The following is a 15,410-nucleotide window of genomic DNA, read 5'->3' as shown; positions in this document are numbered from 1 at the left end:
ACTATTTTGGTCGGCCGTGTCGAGCAGGCAGGCCTCAGAGGTACTGCCCTGAGCTGGGTGGAATCATTCTTGTCTGACCGGACTCAAGCAGTGAGACTGGGCACCTTCACAGCCCCTAGAATTAAGAACGATTGCGGTGTCCCTCAAGGCTCATCCCTGTCTCCCCTTTTATTTAATTTATACTTGCGTCCCCTTTTGTACTCCTTGAGGAAATTCAAAGTGTGGATCTTTAATTACGCAGATGATCTGCAATTGGTTTTCCCCCTGGGGTCGCCGGATGCTGTCACTGAGTTTAGGGAGGTCATGGCTCATATCCAGAGATGGATGGGCCTTAACCACCTAAAACTTAACCCAGGCAAGACTGAACTGATCTTGCCTGGGAAGAGCGAACTCAGCTGGGGACCTCAATTTTGGCCTCCGGAGATGGGAAACCCCCCCTCCAAATCCCGCACGGTTAAGAGCCTTGGAGTCACCTTTAGTGAAGACCTCTCCCTGAAAAGTCAGGTAGGGTCAGTTGTTTCCGCTTGCTTCTTTCAGCTGCGCAAGATTAGAAAGATTGCCCATTTCCTAACCCATTCTGCCCTGATACAGGTGACCATCGCCCTTGTGCTGTCTAGGCTGGACTACTCAAATAGTTTATATTTGGGCCTTCCAGCCGGGCAGCTCAAGAGGCTGCAGCTGGTTCAAAACCAGGCGGCCAGGCTGATCTGTGGGCTTCCTAAATGGCAGTCCATCAGGCCAGGCCTGGCAGACCTGCATTGGCTGCCGGTAGCCCAGAGGGCGGCTTTTAAAACCGGCTGCATTATCTTTAGGGCATTACAAAGCAAAGGCCCCAAATTTATCATCAACCTGCTTGCCAGATACACCCCCTCCCGCAACCTTCGTTCTGGTCACAAAAACTTGCTCACGGTGCCGGTTGTTAGGAAACAACGTCAGGGCGGCAGCTCCTTTCATTTTCTTGCTGCCTCCCTCTGGAACTCCTTGCCAGCTTCTTTAAGGTCACACGAGGATATTCTAGCCTTTAGACTAGCCTTTAAGACCTGGCTTTTTAGAGAAGCCTATCCTTAGACGTTCTAAGTTGTCCTCCTGTTGTTGTGTTATGCTCTGAAAACTTCCTACAGCGCCATGAAGCCTAAGGGCGTACGTGCGCTTTATAAGCTAAATTTAACATAACATAACATAACATGGAAACCACCAGTGCAGGCTGTTAATTGTACTTATCCAGTTTGAATATATCTGGTGTTTGGTCTACAAATTTGCTGTGCTGCACTTCAAAATTCCTCTCCCTGGGGCATGCACAACTGAAAAATGAATTAGTGTTTTAAATGTGTTTTAGCCCCATTGTGACGTAATTCTTCGTGGTCCCATGTAAACCATTTAAGAGCGGAGAAAAAGCACCCAATTTGCAGTTTGGTGGGCCAAATCTGGAGTTTGCTGTTGAGTCAGCAGCCTTTTTTTTTTACAAAACTGCTTCTCTGACATGGCTGGAGCATTTTCAGAAAAAAAACAAAAAAAAAAAACAATTCAAGCCAGACTGCTGTGCCATTGCTTCAGGGCTGGCCAGTTTGTGCTTATTTTACTTTTTCAAGCCACCAAAACGGACCTTTGATTGGAGAAATAACGCAATGTCTCTTAGGCACTGGAAGTTTTTTAATAGTAAGTTGGAGTTGCCCAGTACTGCCACAATTGGCAAAACGGTCATGGACAGCAAAATAAGGCTGAAACGGCTTCCAAAGACCTGCCTTAAATATTAATGACCTATTGATTCCTTTCACACAAGAGAATGTACCATCACAATGATTTTTCTGGCAGCAGAATCGCTGGTGGCTAGGGCATTGGAAACTTAGGGGTTAATTTACAAGCCCATTGTGTCCCTGGTGCGTTACTGTTTTTGATGCATTGGCGGCCAATGGGCTTGCTCATATTTACAAGGCCACGTAAAGTCACCCTGGGTGACTTTTTATGGCCTTGTAAATAGGGACCCCTTTCACGCATTAATCTGCATGAAAGGGGCATCCATGGGTGTTGCTATGTGTGTTCCCATGCAGCATACATGGAACTTGACGCATTCACAAATTTACATTTTGTAAAACTGGGAATGGTTCAGAATGGGAGGTGTAGGAATGGGGAAGCGAGGAGAATTACTTTTATTTCTCCTCGTTTTTTCCTCTTTCTATGCATGCTGCATCCTGCAGCACCCATTGAAAGAGTAAAATGCCATAAATGTTTTTGTGCGGGAAAGTGTTCCTTTCTGAACAAAACCAATCAACCCTGCAGTGCAGGCACCCTTGCAAAATGACACAAGGGTGCCTGCACTGGCAAATGGCAGCCAATCCTTAGGGCCTCATCTACAAGAAAGGGATGGAACATTTAGCTGCGCCATGCTGTGTCATTTTCAAAACACAGAGATTTGTCGTATTAACAACAATATGATGCATCCCTATGCTTTACCCTGCGCTGGCACTCAATGGGCAGCCATGCACCAGCTTAGACATCTTTGCGTCATTTTGCAAGGACGCCTGCGCTGTGGAGATGATTGTTTTTGTGCAGGTGTGTTTATCTAATAAAGCAACATATGGACATTGAGATCAATCGATAAAGCTAATCAGATCCTTCAGCCATCATGCTCCCCTTTCTTACTAAAATCAGTCATAGAAAGCACCATAGATTTCAAGTTCATGCTTTCATACAAAGCAGTAAACGCAGATTTGTAAACTAGTACATTAGTTGGTCTTCCATAGATAAGTACAAACTTGCTATTTGTTAGACTTGTCAGTCTTAGGATAGTCTTCCACCAAACCTTTTGCCTCACTCCTCTTTTTTTGCTGATGCGGTTTTTGTTGGTTTTAGGATTCTGTGCATTTTACCACTGCTGACCAGTGCTGAAGTGCGTGTGCTCACTCCCTAAAACATAGCAACTTTCGCTCACCACCCAAACAATCGAGGATCGAAACGCCGTCGACTCTACAGCACATTTATTGGCGCATTTTCTACTGTGGCTGTTGCTTAATCGTGAATTGAACACCTAAGTCACTTGATTTGTTCCCTTCACCCAGCCACCCACTGTATGATATCTCCACTTATGCTCACATTGCGCCATTCATGCTGTCCTTCTCACCACTTGCGTCGCTATTGTCACTTATACACCTTTGAGCACCAAGTATAATTTTGGTTGTCATATGATTTGTCTAATACAGTGCTGCTCCAACTGTATGAACATTTTATTTACTTGTTAGACCCTAGTAATTTGATAGTATATGTACCCAAGGTCTGTAAATTAAATGCTATTCGTGAGCCTGCGGAGCAATGAACAATATCCCAACAGGTGATATTCAATTACATATGTATGCAAAAAACATTACACAAACAGAAATAAAGGAGACAACTATTCACTTTGTCTTGTGTAGTTACTCAAAATGTATTTAGAAGAGAATAATAAGCAGGGTCATATTCATGCTGCGGGGCAAAAGGGACAAATCAGGAGAGGAAGGGAAGGGGAAAGCAAACTCGAATCAGCGACGCTGGGGCCAGGGCGGGTGGGTGTCAATGGAAGCATGTTGAAGGACTGGGCGGAGAGGGAGGACCAGGGTAGGGAAGGGACCAGGACATCTAGAACGGCCAAGTGGATCACAGAGTGGGAGCGGTGAGAGGGGGCAGTGTGGCAAGACGAGGAGGAGGAAAGGATGGGAGGGTGTGTACAAGGTGGGAAGAGGCGGCAAGGAAAGGGGCGGTGTGGACAAGAAAAGTGCAGAGACGGGGTAGCCAGAAGGGGACAATGCATGTGATGGGGACGTGGTAGGCGTGGGAGGGGGCGGTGGGTGTGGCAGAGAACGCTAGCAGGACTGTGTGGGTCCTCCAAGTACCTGAGTGGTTTTGAAAGGAGGATATGCCGCCATGGGTCCCTGGGGAGAGGCAAGCGTGCAACGCGTCTTGCAGAATAGATCTGTAATGGAAAGGCAAATCAGGAAGTGGCCACAAGGCGAAGTCCGGGGGGAAGGGAGAAGGATAGGAGAAGGGTACTACCTTACGTGGATCTAGGGTAAGGATTCGCGAAGTGGGAGACAGTCTTCCTGCCCGGATCTGGAAGAATCATGGTGCCGATGAGTTGGGGCCAGAATGGTCCGGGACTTGTGGCAAGGGATTGGTGATGTCGATCTACTAACCTGAATCGGGCCGACCCGAGCACAAGGGTCAGGTATCCGGGTTATCAGGGCGATCGGGTTGATCGTGCGAGTTACAGGACCTGAGGGAAAAAGGAGGAGGGTAGTCAGGTTGCGTGGGCAACCGAGGGTAGAGAGCGATTCAGTGCCTGTGTTAGGGGAAGGGCACGGGTGATTACCTGGGTAAATCGAGGTGCCTGTCGGCGTAAATCCATTAAGTGCTTGCGGCAGCGAGGTGAGACGCAGAAGACTTCCGCGTTGAGTGCTGGAGGGGGATTGGAAGAGGCGGAAAGTGATGTAGGGGAAGAGGGCGGGCGGGGGCGGGGGAGCGGTGGAAGGGCGGGACGGTGGACATGGAGGGTGGGGGGGGCGGGAGAGAGATAAGGCTCAAAAGCGGAATGGGAGTCCTGGTTGAAAAAACTTTACAAATGAAAAGGGACAGACACAATTGGAGCATTTGATGTCGAAAATTATGAAGATGCCCATTGGTAAAGGAAGCACGAGGATGAGCAGATTATGGCCGTACATTCACATGATATGGTGCAATGAGCGCATATGTCAGACCCGAGTACATAGTGGCAGTATCATATGTGCCAACCACATGTCATTCAAAATAACGCTGCAGGAACAACAGCATATTTAAGAGCAATAAAAAACCAATTACATGTTTGGAAGAAGTTAAGATGGCTGGAATGCATGGAAGATGGTAGAGGGGACAAAAGGGTCATGATGCACTAGCGGCGTGAACATATACAAACACAGCATGGTTAGTGGTGGCTCCCAGAGGTAAGGACAGGTATAGAGTCAGTTCAGACAGGATGTCAATGGGTATGGGACTATTACGTGGTAACAGTACTGTTCTATTCATCGATAGTGCTTAGTCCATGATGGACCGAATTGCAGAGTCATCCATTTGCACTCCACTCTTTTGAGCAGTGCTTTGATGTTGCCCCCACGAATAGGGAGTACTGGTTTCTCAATTATTTGCCATCTGAGATCCAAATCCAAGTGTTGCCTTTCGAGGAAATGACTGACCAATGCTGCTGTCAGCACTTTGCAATTGATCCGGCTCCTGTGTTGTATGATGCGCTGTTTAATCATTTGAGTAGTTTGACCTATGTATGTTAGGTCACAGGGGCATGTGATAGCATAGATAACGTTCTGTGATCGGCAGTTGGTGTGGTTTGCCAATTTGTACGTGCGGCCGTTGTCAGTGAATACTTTGGTGGTGTATGTTAGTTCGCAAACACTGCAGTTTTGGCATCTGAAGTGTCCGATGACCGGATCAAGACCCCAGGCTGCAGTTATAGTGTGTTTGGCAGCGGGTGGTTGGGGCCAAGTGATGGCATGCACAAGGTGGCTGGCAATGTTTCTTCCACGTTGATAGGAGAAGAGACGGTCATTTTGGAATTCTTAATGTGGGCGAAGTATAGTCCAATTTTTCTTGATGATTTTATTGATTTGGTTGCTTTCAGGACTGAATGTGGAGACAAATGGAATTCTTTGCATAGGTTTCTTTGGTTGTGGTGTGAGGAGGTGGTTGCGGTGGCAATACCACGCTATTTTCCTTGCTCTTGTGACAAGTCGGCGGGGGTGTCCACAATGGATTAGTTTGTTGGTGAGGACTTCAGCTTCTCGAAAGTAGTCTTTTCGCCACGTACAATTAGGTTTGATATGTAAAAATTGACCGTATGAAAGTCCATCTCGTAGTCCCCGTGGATGATGACTGGAGTAATGTATAAGAGTGTTTTTCTCCGTAGTTTTGCGATATAGAATGGTTCCCACTTTGCCATCTTCTGCATGGATGGTGACCTCCAGGAAGGGGAGGTCGTTGGTAGTACTCTCGCTTGTAAATTTTAGATGTTCTTGTGCTTGATTAGGGTGAAGTGGTCTAGAGTGGTCCCTGTAGAGTTCTTTAACAATATATCATGCAAAGCCGGCAAAGAAATAGACATCTGCCAAGACATCTCAAAACAGGGGGAGGAAGTAATCATCGCCTTTGCCACCATGTGTGCCTTAGTATCTGAAGAATTAACTGTCAAATCCAGAAAGAAGGCACAACCACATAAGGGCTGGTTTGACAGAGCTTGCTCTAAAGCACACAGTTGCCTCCTGGAAGAACTAAGAAAAACACCAAGGGACAGGGGGGAAGTTGCCAGACTTAGAAAAGTATATAATAACACCATCCATGCACGCAAAGATGCACTCAAAAAGGATGCTTGGGCCTCCCTAATGGAAAAGGCAACATTAAGAGACAGTGCCAGTTTTTGGGCCATTATAAATAATCCTCTTTTTTCAGGAGAGGCAAATGAAAACTTGGAGGCCAATATTAGTGTGGAGGACTGGTTAGCGCATTTCAAAATCATCTATGGGAGCGATCATGTATGTGAAACACCAACTCTTCTTACAAATAACTTTCCCAAGCCAGCACTCTCCTTTACTGTGGAAGAAGTAGAGAAGGCCATAATTAATACCGTAGGGAAGAAAGCGTCAGGCCCGGATGGCGTCCCAGCCGACATGTACAAGGCCAACACTTCTTTCTGGGCTAACATCTTGACCAATGTCTTCAACGCCGCCACCAATCACAGCTTGCCTGTCTCCTGGTCACAAGCTACCATCATACCCATTTTCAAAAAAGGACAAAGGGGAGACCCGAGGTGTTACCGCCCCATTTCACTCATCGACTCTTCGTTTAAAATCCTGGGGAAAGTGATACCGGCCAGGATTGATGAGTGGGCTGCCAACAACAACATTCTGTCTAATGCCCAATACGGGTTCCGAAGGGGAAGCGGGACTGAGGATCAGTGCCTCAACTTACACCTGATCCTAGGTGAATACACTGTGGCATCCAGTGGATCAATCTACCTAGGGTTTATGGATCTGTCCACAGCCTTCGACTTAGTGAACAGGTCCAGGCTGTGGGAAATCCTCCTGGACCTAGGGATGGACCACTCCTTGGTTTATTTCCTGGCTGAGGCACACCGGGATCTTGAAGCCTCTATCAGGATGACACAGGAGGGAGCCTGCACTGCTGGTTTCAAGTCTACTAGAGAGGTGCGACAGGGGTGCATCCTCGCCCCAATGTTATTCACATTATATATAAACCATCTGGAATCCACACTGGAGCTGGCAACATTAGACGTCCCGCGCTTTGGTGGACTGGCCACCCCGGTCCTCCTTTACGCGGACGACGCCGTGCTTGTGGCACGTACTCCCCTTGGGCTACAAAGACTACTGGCAGCATTCGATGTCTTTATGACCTCCCTTGAATTATAAATCAACCCAGACAAGTCACATGTCATGTCAGTGGGAGGGAGAAAGAACAAGAATCCGAAGTCCTTTTTTTGTGCAAACACACCAATTTCTAGCGTAAAAACTTTCACCTATTTGGGGGTGGTATATGACGACAAGGGCACCTGGGCACCACAAATAATGATCAAAGTTAACGCTATGAAAAGATCTGCAGCTGCTATCGCCGGCTTTGCGAAACGCGTGGGTGGCAAACCCACGGAAGCAATGCTAGCACTTTACAGAGCGATATCTATTGCAGTAGCAAGGTACGGGGCTTCCATTTGGGGATATACCAACAATGCAGAAGCGATCCAGGTAGAAGAAAACAGGTTCTTACGTATGCTTCTAGGTTTGCCACAATCCACAGCTACCTTCTCCGTTCATACGGAATTAGGCCAGGGGTATATAAGTGACATTATCAAACAGTCCCCAATCTTGATGTGGTTAAAAATGTGGCTGAACCCTAATTTAACTTTGAACCACACAATCATGAGGGACTGTTTACGCTTGGACAATATGAGAAATATCCCGTGGCTTGCATACATTAAAAATACCCTAAACTCCCTGGGCCGCCCTGATCTATTCTGTAACCCGGATTGTATTGTTAAAGATGATCTGGAATGGTTCAAAGTGAATTTTACTAAAATGAGAGAAACAGAGCGGGAAAGTTGTGAGCTTGTAAAACCCACTGTGAGGGAGCACTATGTTTCTAAGTCCACAATGGCCATGGAACCTTATTTAACGGTAGTGTCAATACCGTTACACCGCTGGTTACTAACCAAATTAGGACTTAATCAGATTCACTTCCTGTTAAATGACTCAAAGGTGTGGGTTAAGCCCGAGGACTTACCTGTCTGCAAATGCGATAGTTACTCTCTGCAGGACACTATACATTTTATGTTTTTTGCAGCATTTACGCCTTGCCTAGGAAAAAATATATTGTCCCGTTGCTCAAAAACAAGGGGTTTGTCCAAGCCAAACCAGCTTTATTTTATTTAAAAAAGCTAGATTCACCATTAACAATGTTTAGTGTCGCAAACTTCTTGGTAGCTGCTTTTCGCCTTAAAACACGTGCCGGAAACAGACAAAATAACATCATTGGCGCCAATTTATGGAATCCTGGAGAAACTGTTGCACTTTTTTAAAACTTGTAAATATTTTAATTGTTCAATTTTAATAGCGACATCAATTTAACGTAACTGTACCCCATGATTATGTATTTTCTGTCTGTGTACTTTTTATGATTCGTCATGAATCGAAATAAAGTTGTTTAGAACTCCTTGTGCGTGATTAAGCCAAGCAATGAAGGGTTCCAGTGTGGCTGCGGTACTATTCCAAATGAGCAGGGTATCGTCAATGTATCAACGCCAGATGTTTATGTGTGAGAAATGGGGATTGGTAGGGGTGAGAATTAATGTTTTCTCCAGATTGTGCACGAATAGTATTGCAAAATTGGGGGTGAAACAAGCGCCCATTGGGACTCCTTTGATTTGGAGATAATAGCGATCACGGTAGAGGAAGTAGTTATTTTGTAAGGCTATTCGTAGTAAGTCCATGATAAAGTCTGTAGGTATCTGGGCGGGTTGGGGTCTTGCTTGAAGTAGAGCCTTGATGACTAATAGTCCTACGTCATGGGGAATGTTGGTGTAGAGGGATTCGATATCCATACTAACCAGTAATTGAGAAGTAGTGTCAAATGGTTTGTCTTCTATTGTATCGATCAGATCCATCGTATCGCGAATATAGGTATCTGTGATGGGAACAAATTCCTTAATGATTGTGTCGATGTATTTCCCCAAGGGTTCTAGGATTGCACTACAGCCGGACACAATAGGGCGTCCTGGGGGGTTGGTACTGTCCTTGTGGATTTTAGGCAAGACATATATGACTGGGATCCGGGGGCTGGGATTATTTAAGAAATCGCATTCTTTGTTGGTGATAATATTTAGGTCTCTTGCCTGACTGGTGACACTTAGTATTTTGAATCTTATGTCATCCAGTGGATCCTTGGTGAGCAGTCGGTAATGCCGATGGTTGGCCAATTGGCGCTGTATCTTTTGGTTGTACTTATTGATATCCATGACTACAATTCCACCCACTTTGTCCGCTGGTTTGATTTTGATGTCGGGGTTATTTTTCAGTGACAGCAGTGCTTTTTTCTCACACAAGGGTAGATTGTAAGGAATGTAGTGAGATTGAGACTTGAGATTCATGACATCCTTCATCACCAGGCGTTCGAATGCAAAAATTTCTTGTGGCATAGCATACGAGGAAGGATTGAAGGTTGAAGGTGGATGGAATTGTAATATCAGTGTGCTGGCAGAATCAGGTTTATTCGAAAAGAATTGCTTCAATCTTACACATCTGAAAAATTTCAGTAGGTCTGTTTAAAGTTCAAGGTAGTTGGTATGTTCAGTTGGTACAAATGTGAGTCCCCGTGAGAGCAGGGTGGTTTCATCGTGGCTCAACACATGGTCAGACAAATTGAATATGGGTATTGAGAGATCTGGTATCGTTCCGGGGTCAGGCATGTTCACTGAGGGTGTCCCCATTGGTAGTAGCGGTTGCGTGTTTGTTGTTCATCTGCAAATTGTGTTTGATATTGGCGATTCCTGACTGGGCGATTTGGAGGTGGTGGTTGACCGCGTCCGCGTCCTAAAAAACCGGGGGGAAGTAATGGTTGTGGTCGATTGCCAGATCCTGAGGTGCTTGGATCGTTACCAGAGTCTGAGTCTTCGACCGAGGTGTTGGAAGAGTCCGAGAAGGTTATCCTCTGGTTGTTACGAAAGCGTCCCCAATTCCGTGTCCTTGGAGGGATGTATGGGGTATTGAAAAGTTTGTCACTCAAGTAAGGGTAGGTCTGTTCGACTTTGTAATATTTAATGTCTTTCTGTATTTTATTGATTTTCTTGTTCAGTTCAAAAATATTGGTGGTATTCATTTTGTCAAGGAGATTCTTGGCGTCTGTCAGTGAGGAGTCACCTCCCCTTCCTGGATGTCACCATCCATGCAGAAGATGTCAAACTGGGAACCATTCTATATCGCAAAACTACGGAGAAAAACACTCTTCTACATTACTCCAGTCATCGTCCACGGGGACTATGAGATGGACTTCCATACGGTCAATATTTACGTATGAGACGTGTCATGAAACTTAGGGGTTTGTCATTTGAGATGTCATCAGTGATGTCATCAGTGATGCCACTGACCATGTCATGAATGATGTAATATGTGACATCATCAGCAGTGGATTGAGGGCGCGTGAAATATAGTTAGTACAACTAACTATACAGGAGCAATTTCAATGGTTTTTTAAATGCTAATTCATAACTATATATGACCTGAAACCTATGGTTTTTCAGTGAATTTGCAAGTTTTTTTAAATGATAATACCTAACTATATATGACCTGAAACCTGGGTGGGGGGCTCAAAGGCCCCCCAAGCAACGGGGACCGCCATGCTTCATTAGAATATATGCGGAGGCTCACTACAAGTGGCCAGGGGGGGGCCATGCGGCCCTCCTCCCCAAACATTTTTACAAAAAAAACAAAGGCCGGCCCGGGGCCATAAGTGGCCTCAGCATGGGCCCCTCTAAAAAAATTAAGAAAAAAAAAAGGCCGTGCCCCAGGGGCTGGGGTCCCGGGGGCAGATTAAGGCCTCGGAGAAAGGCCAAGCGGCCCCCTTCCAAATTGTTTTTTTTTAAATAGGGGGCAGGCGCTGGGGGATGGGTCCCCAGGGCCAAAGACAAACGCACCCCCTGGTGCGTTTGCAGGTGGGAAACTAATTTCCCTTGAATACTGGAAGTCCCTGGGGGCCAACTAGCCCACCAGGAACCTCCATTATGCGCAAGGGAGCTGCGTTGCAGAGAGGTGTTCTGAGGCCACGCCCCTTTTTAAACCTCTCTACAACGCAGTTCCGTGGCGCCCAATGGAGGTACCTGATGGGCTTTTTGTACACCAGGGACCCTCAGGACTCAAGGGGAGTTAATCCCCAACTTAAAACGCGCCACGGGGTGCGTTTGCACAGTGGTGAAGGGAAGGAGCTGGGCCTGAGTTGACATGTGTGCAAACACACCCTTTTGTAAAGGAAACAGGAGTGTGACCCATATACCAAATCGGGATTGGGATTCAAAGGTTTATACAGACACAGTATCCCAACAGGTAAAAATTAAAAAGACAATTGTTAAGGTATGCACGAGGCATTACACGAGCAAGTAAATAAGGAGACAATTATTCCAATGATTTGTATATAAAAATTGCTTATATATTTGGTTAATAAGAGGGAGAACAAGGACAAAATAGAATACTTAGGACAGCACAAATTTCAAAAATTTCAAATGATAACCAAGAATATACTTGGTGCTCAAATATATACAAGTGATGGATGGAGAGGCAAGTGAAGAGGTGAAACAGCATGGGCAGCGCGATGTGAGCAAGGTGCAAATATTATACAGTGGGTGGCTCAGTGTGTGACATATTTAAGGTGACTTAGAATCACAAATCACAATTTCAGTAGAGCCACGCTGAGTATTGCGCCTCAATTAGCACAGTGGGGTCGACGAAGTTTCGGTCCCTGATCAATTGGGACCATCTTCAGGACGGGGTTGTCTCATTTTCAATGCTGTAGAAAGGACCAGAGCAGAGGTCCGCCGGGGTGACTAGAGAAGGATCCGGTAGGATCTGGGACAGTGCTGGAAGCGACGGGGCGCCTTGGCGCAGACGTCGGATCAATCAATGGAGTCAGGGTGCTGCAGTGGGTGCAACCCGTGGGAATCGAGGGGCAAGGGCGGAGCCTTGTGCCGGTTAACGGGAGACGAGCTGCAATCACGTCCTTCCAGCGGGGGGAAGGAGGTGAGCTGGAATCAAGTCTCTCCGGCGGGGCAATCTGGGTTAATCCATGAGCGTGGCAGGAGTCAATCCGAGCAGGAGCCGACGAAGTGTCTCGAGGCAGTAACTTCCGTGTATGCATTGCAGAGAGGTGGTCCAGGTCGTGCCCCTTTTGACTCCTCTCTGCAACACAGCTCTTTGGCGCTTATTGGAGGTACCTAGTGAGCTAGTTGGACCCTAGGGACCCTCTGTATTCAAGGGGATTTAATCTCCCAACTTAAAACGGCCACAGGGCACTTTTACACAGTGGTGAAGGGAGGGGACGGGCCTCAGGTGATGTGTGCAAACATGCCCTGTGGCGCATTTTGAGATGGGGAAATAATTCCCCTTCAATCCTGAGGGCCCCTGGAGGCCAACTAGCCCACCAGATGCTTCCAGTAAACACTACTGCGCTGCATTGCAGGAGGTGGTCCAAGCCGTGCCCCTTTTTACACCTCTCTGGAACGCAGCTCTGTGGCACTACCTGGAGATACCTGGTGTGCTAGTTGGACACTCAGTATTCAAGGGGACTTTATCCTGCAAATTAACAAGTCAACTGGGTGTGCTTGCACACATATCACCTCAGGCCCCTCCTCACTTCACCAGTATGTGCAAACGCGCCCTGTGGCACATTTTAAGAGGTAGTTTTAATCCCCCTGTCCTATTATGTCCTAGGGGCTTACAGAGGAGGACATGGTAATCGCAGGGGTACCCCGACGCATAGTGTTCCCTAGTGTATGTAGGTGTTCTAACTGCATTCTAAGTGCCTTTTAGCATAGCACTGGCTCTAGGACTAGTTAGTCAGAGTCAGTGACCACCAGTAACCATCTGAAAAAGTTGAGGATACAGGATGATTTTGCAACAAGGCCTCTTTCTGCTCCTCTGTTTGTTCTTTCTGCACATCTTCCTTCTTCCTGCACTTTTCTTTGTCTTTGAGAACTTTTGTTGCTTCGTTCTGCATTTGTTTTGCTTCTTTCTGTGTGTTTTTTCTTCCTTCTTCACATGTCGTACCGTAGGCATTGGTAGAAACTAGCATTTAAAAAACCTTTGAAATTGACTGAAAAAACATAGGTTTCAGGCACGTTATAGTTAGGAATTAGAATTTAAAAAACCTTAGAAATTCATTTTAAAAAACTATAGGTTTCAGTGGCATTATAGTTAGTTGGAAATTTCATATGTACAAAATCATTGAAATTTCCCCGTTATAGTTAGTTCAGCTAACTATAACTCGCACGCCCGCAATGCAGTGCTGATCACATCACATATTACATCACTCATGAAATGGTCAGGGACATCACTTATGACATCACTGATGACATCTAAAATGAGATCACTGATGACATCAACTGTGCGCGATGAGCAGCGCTTCCATATACCCATTACGAATGGCACTGAAGAAAGGAGCATTTCCTGAAACGCGTCTAGGGAAACGGAATGGTGTTTGTTCCGTAAACTGGTCCTGCTGGCAGGGTGACAAATAAGAATAAACAATCATGAGTAGCATTTTCTTCTGTGAGGCTTCATTTATGGGTTCCTGTTTGGATGAATTTATACGGCCTACCCGGTCTTTAAGTGAAGCTCACCGCTTTCCTGCGGGTCCGCAGCGGTACCACGAAGGTGCTGCAACAGTCGGGACAGAGAGCAGCTGGTGCCTTGCATGGTGGTGTCAGCTGTAACTGCTCCATTTTGGTGTCCGCAAAGTGGGGCAGGACCCCTTCAGGACTTGACACCAACTATTGTTTTTATTTTTAGGACATTGAAGGTGCATCCACTTGGAGTCACGGCAGTGCACTACATCACCCAGAAGCCCATAAGGGCCACGCCCACTGAGGCAGGTATTGAAATCAACTGTGCGCAATGAGCAGCGCTTCCATATACCCGTTAAGATATAAATGAACATAAAAGCAATGTGAGGTGCAAAAAGAGCACTACCAAAATGGCAACGCATTTTCTGACCCAACAACACTGTGTCAATGATTTGAAATGGACGGTCATAGAACAACTACCCTCAGAGACCGGCCTCTTCCAGAAGGAACAACGTTGGGTGTTCAGATTGGGGACCCATCTGAACGGACTTAATGATGATGTACCCTGGAGTCAATTATCATCATAAAGGACCAACTGCTCTGAATCATGGACACGACGCATGCGCGTGAAACACTCACTACCTTCAGGCATGTACACATGCAGTAACTCAACTGCACATGCGCCGTCTATACTGGATCTCTGATGCAGACACTAATCTCAGGCCGGCGTAGGCCGAAACGTACACATGAGCCCTGTATGGTCAGGAAGCGGATGTTCCATACATGGTCATACAATCAGTGGCAGGTAACACCCCTAATTAACACACCCTTACATACACCAATCAGGATGAAAAGGTATAAATACTCAGAACCACATCCTAACTCCACATCAGCGGAGCAGCGTGCGGGGTAAGACGGTGACCAAGGAGTCCTGTGCTTGTGAGTATGATACAGAACATACGACCTAAGATAATCATCAACAAACGTGAGTGTGACAGACTGAACGATTACAGCTACATTATTATCCACCACAGATAGCCATTGAAGCAACACCCCGGCGTCCTGACTATGCTCATGAAGCCTACAAGAAAGCTTCACAAGTAGGAATACCTCTTACAGTACACCCTAGTACTATATGTGTTAAATGTTGTATGTGTTGTGAGTCCGTTTTTACAAAGCTTATAAAATAAGCACATGGTATGGTTCCTGGTGACTGCACCTGTTTGAACTACCCGCTACATGGGTAACCATTAGTTGTAAAAAAAAATTTTGTCTTTCTACAGGTCATTGTGCTTGTAGCAGACCGCTGTAGGCACACTTAGCCTAATATTTAATTTAGTATTTCACTTTTCTGTAAATACACATTTTTTTAACAAGACGTGAGTAGGGAGGGGAGGTTGTGCCCCCGTCCTGAGGAAGGAGCTTGTCTCCGAAACATGTCGACTACAACGCACACCAGAGGTCTTGTTCATTATACAACTTAGACCTCAATCTGCACTTCTTTTAACAGTACCAGCCAGAGTCCAGAATAAATTTTTCTTTCACACTCTAGTGCCAGGTACTTTTT

The sequence above is a fragment of the Lissotriton vulgaris genome, chromosome 1_1 (assembly GCF_964263255.1).
Source record: "Lissotriton vulgaris chromosome 1_1, aLisVul1.2, whole genome shotgun sequence".
In the NCBI taxonomy this organism is placed as follows: Eukaryota; Metazoa; Chordata; class Amphibia; order Caudata; family Salamandridae; genus Lissotriton; species Lissotriton vulgaris.
The sequence above is the reverse complement of the archived record's forward strand: the minus strand, read 5'-3'. Positions refer to the sequence as shown.